The sequence below is a fragment of the Erinaceus europaeus genome, chromosome 4 (assembly GCF_950295315.1).
Source record: "Erinaceus europaeus chromosome 4, mEriEur2.1, whole genome shotgun sequence".
Classification (NCBI taxonomy): Eukaryota; Metazoa; Chordata; class Mammalia; order Eulipotyphla; family Erinaceidae; genus Erinaceus; species Erinaceus europaeus.
In genome coordinates, this window is record NC_080165.1 from 38,648,027 (window position 1) to 38,653,645 (window position 5,619).

Below are 5,619 nucleotides of genomic sequence, written 5' to 3' on the forward strand. Positions count from 1 at the left end.
CAGCAGCCATTTCCCCCCCCTTTTCCTCTTTTCTTCTGTTCATAGAAACAAAGAGAAATTGAGAAGTAGGGGGAGATGGAGGAGAGAGAAAAACAGACACCTACAGTAGTGCTTCACTGCTAGTAAAACTTTCCCCCTGCAGGTGGGGACTGAAGACTTGAGCCTGAGTCATTACACATGGTAATGTCTGTTCGACTGGGTTTGCTACCATCTGGCTCCTTCGTCTATCATCTATCTATCTATCTATCTATCTGTCTACCTTTCTTTCTTTCTTTCTTTCTTTCTTTCTTTCTTTCTTTCTTTCTTTCATTCTTTATCTTTCTCTCTTTTTTCTTTTGATTATTGATTTAATATTGATTTATAAAAGTACAAGATAATGGGTACAACTCTGCACCATTCCCTTCACCAGAGTTCTGAACCGCTAATCCCTCCATTGTAAGTTATAGTAGTTCTCTTAAGGTTGTAGATATGGGTTAACTATTATTTTCACATCTGTCTATGCTTATATATATTTGCACATTTCTTTTCTTATGGTTCCAACTTCTCTTCCTTTCCAGGTCATACATACACCTATTACATCCAAATGTCCCTCCCTTTTCCTTTTTCTCTCTCGGGGTATGGATGGAGTTCAAGTTCAGAGCTCTCTAGTCATCTTCTGCTCCTGTCATTTCTACCCCACTTTGAGTATAGATCAGAATTATTTTTGGGGTGCAGCAGGTGGGAGTTCTGGCTTCTCTGCTGGACATGGGCATTGGTAGGTTGATCCATTACCTCCCACCCCAGTCTGTTTCTATCTTTTCATCACCATCTGACTTTTTAATGTTTGATTTATACTCTGTCAAAGGCCTGCATTTAATGACTATACATAGTTAATAAAAATAAGTCATTAAATATGAAAACAGTAGCTGATTACCAACCTGATTTTTCTCTTTTCACTAATGGATGGAGAGTATTTTTTTCTTTCTATAATAAATATATTCTCCCTTCACACCCCTCTCCCCACTTTTTTCCTCATTATACTATAAAGGTCAGACTTATAGGAACTTTTAAATAATCACATTAGTGAATATTAATGCACTTACACATAAAACCAAGTTCAAGAATGCCATAGGTCACAATGATAGTAGCAAGCTTTTTTAAAAAATAATTTAAAAGCTATCTTTAATCATAGAATTATTTATAGCTTTAATTTTTTGAGAAAATTAAGCAAAAATTTTATGCTTCTAAAACATATACTAGGTAGCATTTTTTATTTTACTAGTGATTTAATGTTGATTTACAAAATTATGAGATAACAGGGTTATAATTCCACACCTTTCCCATTACCAGAATTCTGTGCTCCCATTCCCTCACATTGGAAACTGCAATAGTCATCCCAAGATCATAGATATTGGTTGACTATTATTTCTATAACTATATTTTTATACATTTGCCCTTTTTTCCCTGTGGTCCTGCCTTCTCTTCTTTTCTAATTCACACCTATACCTATTACTACTTTTGAATGTCTATCCTTTATTTTCCTCTTTTCTTTCTGGATCCTGATGGAACTGAAATGTAGAGCCCTCTAGTCATATTTTCCTAACATTTCTCTCCCTTTGGAAGTATGGACCAAAATTCTTTTATCATCATCATCATCATCATCATCATCATCATCATCATCATCATCATTTATTGGATAGTGGCAGCCAGAAATCTAGAGGGAAGGGGAAGATAGAGAGGGAGAGTGGCAGATACCTGCAGCACTACTTTACCACTTGCAAAGCTTTCCCCCTGCAGGTGAGGACTGGGGGCTAGAACCTGGGTCCTTGCACACTGTAACATGTGCTCTCAACCAGGTGCACCTCCACCTGGCTCCTGGACCAAAATTCTTTATGGATTTCAGAAGGCTGGAGTTCTGGTTTCTGTAATTGTTTCTCCAGTGGACATGGGTGTTCGCAGGTCAATCCATATTCCCAGCCTGTTTCTATCTTTCCCTGTGGAGTAAAGCTGTGGAGAGGTGAGGTTCCTGGAAGCACTGGTGAGGTCTTCTGCCCAGGGAAGTCAGGATGGAATCATAGTAGCATCTACAACTTAGTGGCTGAAAGGCAGTAGGATATAAAGCAGGACAAAGTGTTTAATAAACAGGAACCAAAAAGTAGGAATAAAACAGATGAGAATAGGAATCCTAGAATGGAGAAAAACTGAGAAGTCTATTTTAGGTATGTTCCTAGGGGCCCATGACTTCAGTAATTTTTGCTTGAGCTTGGTAGCTAACAAGTAGCAAACATTTTCTTAAATGGAAACTTAATTCTTTGAATGTGCAAATTTTATCAACCATTGACAGGATGTAGTTGTGATCTACCTTGAGCAGATAAATAATCAATCAGTTAAAAACAATTCACAATCACATATTACCAAATAAAAAAGGTGAATTTACCATGTCACTTTACCAAAGACTTAGGAAGAGTAATAGTAAATAGTAAAGAGTAATTGTTTTTTTCTGCTTCCCCCCCCCACTTCAGAATACTAGTCCCTGATAGTCTTTCAGTGAAGATAGAAACATCCTATATACTTGGAGACAGCTATCTCTAATATTGTGAAGTCATTCTTTTATGACATTATATATACTAACTATTCATTCTATTATATTCCCGCATATAGTTTATAAATAACCATTCTTTTTTTCACATCTTAAAAATATTTCTTTACTTACAGGAGTCACAATAAACCCTATGAGTTTTGTTGTTGTTGTTGGACACTAGAGGGACTAGAGAAATGGTTAATGTAGAAATGGTTAATGTGGAAATGGTTAAGGTAGAAAAACAAAGCAGATTCAGAGATTCTTTCCTTGTCAGGATGGGCAGAATAAACTACTCTGTCATGCAGTTCCCCTCAAGCTACTTAGGACATGCCCATACAGTTCGATTCACATAGGCTGAGCCGAGCAGCTTCACCATACTTCTTTAAAGAGCAAGTCTCAATATGTGAGACTTAGGAACATTTTTTCTGGTGGTCCTGGAGGAAGGAAAAGCTGAGAGTTCTATAAAATAAATTAACTAAACTGATAATTTTCAGGGCTTTGTGAGACATACGTGTTTAACTGTTTCAACCCTGGAATAAGAACATTTCCCTTTAATGCATAGATAAAGAAATCTATGAGAGTAGGGGTGGGGATAGATAGCATAATGGCTATGCAAAGAGACTGAAAGCCTGAGGCTCTGGAAGTCGCAGTGCTTTGGTAAAAGAAAGATAAAAGGAAAGAAATAAAGAAAGAAAGAAAGAAAGAAAGGAAAGAAGGAAGGAAGGGAGAGAAAGGAAGAATATTAATCTATCTGATTCAACATGTAAAATGCAAAAGATTAAAAGTCTGCATTTGAAAGATTGGTAAGGGAGCCAATAGTGGTGCACCTGTTTAAGCACACACATTATAGTGCTCAAGGACCTGGGTTCTATGCCCCAGTCCCCACCTGTAGGGAGAAAGCAGTGAAACAGGGCTACAGGTGACTCTTTCTCTCTCCCTCCTCTTTCCATCTCAATTGTACTCTGTATCTATCCAAAATAAATTAATAGAAAAATTTCAATGAAAGATTGACAGGGTGCCATAAAACCAAACTAACTTCAGTTTCCTTCTAGTTAATGCCACTAAATAGCCTGCCTTATATGCAGAAGTTAACATGCATTCACCTAAGAAACATCTGCATATTTAATTTGTGGCTGCAGACTCACAGGAGGACTTATTACCTTGTTGAGTTACTCTATGAAGTAATTATATATATCTCAATAAATAAATAGCAAAGGCAAAGTTAAAATACAATAGGTTAATTACTAAGCAAAAATGTCACATCAGAATGGTTGCCAATTCAAACAGAAAAAGAATATGTGTATATATATATATATATATATATATATATATATATATATATATATATATTCATACTCGGATGCACTTATACACTTTAAAACATTGTTAGTGTCTCCTTAGTCACTGCACTGTTAGTAGAGGAGGACTTTGCCTTTTTGTAAAGAAGCAGGTGTAAAAATATGTGGAGAGGAGATGCTAAGATAGTGATTTCTATAATGGTGCTTTAAAATTTTATTCCTGAAGACTTTAAAGAGACTTAAAATTCTTTTTAAAAAAATTTTTATTGCCACCAGAGTTATCACTGGGGCTCAATGCCGGCACTACAAATCCATCACTTTTGATGGCTGCCCTCCCCCCTCTATTTTTTTTCCTTTGTATTTTGTTTGATAGGTCAGAAAGAAATTGAGATGGGAGGGGAAGCTAGAGAGGGATGAATAGAGTTAGACATTTGTAGTATTGTGTCACTGCTTGTGAAGCAAACCTCCTGCATGGGAGGAGTGGGGCCTCAAACCTGGGTTCTTGAATATGGTACCATGTGTGCTTAACTCTGTGTGCCACCATCGGGGCCCCTTAAAATTTCTTAAACTGAGAAAGTCACCAGCATTGAACAAAAAGTTATTTTAGAATTGTGAAAAAATATATATATATTCTGAAGTACATGTGCAAACATATATATTTTATCTAGATTATATATAAACATTTATACGTACAACATATAAATAAAAATGAAAGACACATATTCATATAAGTGCATATGTATTTATATACACATATATTCCTGTTTTCTTGCAATAACTACATAGTACAGTTTATTGTCACCAATATACAACTTTAAGTACTCTATACTTTAATTGTAGAGCATTTCATACCAATACAGATTCTGTCAAAGATTATTACTGCTAGTGACTGAGTGTATTATTTTTTTTTTTTTTTTTTTTTTTTTTTTTTTTTTTAAGGAAGGTTATTTATGGGAAAACCCCAATTCTGCACAATACTTTTTAATCGTCATTCTTCTAGGTACATAAGGAGTACTTAGTTCTGCACTCAGCTCAAAATTGACCTTAGCTAGAAAGGATCCACATGATGAATGGGTCTTCGGAAGGTTTGTTCTGGACATCTTGGAGAGAGACCTATTATTTTTAATTGCTGGTACTACTTTCTGTTGTGCCTAACATTTACAATGAAGAGAGAATTCATACCACTCAAATCCTGGCATGGACTGTGGTAAGGCTCCTGCATTGAGGTCTCCTCTTTCAAATTTCTTTTTTTTTTTTTTTTTAGTTTTAAAACAGTTCTTTTTTTTTTTTTTTTATTAATTAACAAAACCATAGGGTAGGAGGGGTACAACTCCACACAATTCCCACCGCCCAATCTCCATATCCCACCCCCTCCCCCGATAGCTTTCCCATTCTCTATCCCTCTGGGAGCATGGACCCAGGGTCATTGAGGGTTGCAGAAGGTAGAAGGTCTGGCTTCTGTAATTGCTTCCTCGCTGAACATGGGCGTTGACTGGTCGGTCCACACTCCCAGTCTGCCTCTCTCTTTCCCTAGTAGGATGGGTCTCTGGGGAAGCTGAGCTCCAGGACACATTGGTGGTGTCTTCAATCCAGGGAAGTCTGGCTGGCATCCTGATGACACCTGGAACCTGGTGACTGAAAAGAGAGTTAACATACAAAGCCAAACAAATTGTTGAGCAATCATGGACCCAAAGCTTGGAAAAGTGGAGAGGAAGTATTAGGGAGGTACTCACTGCAAACTCTAGTATACTTCTGCTTTCT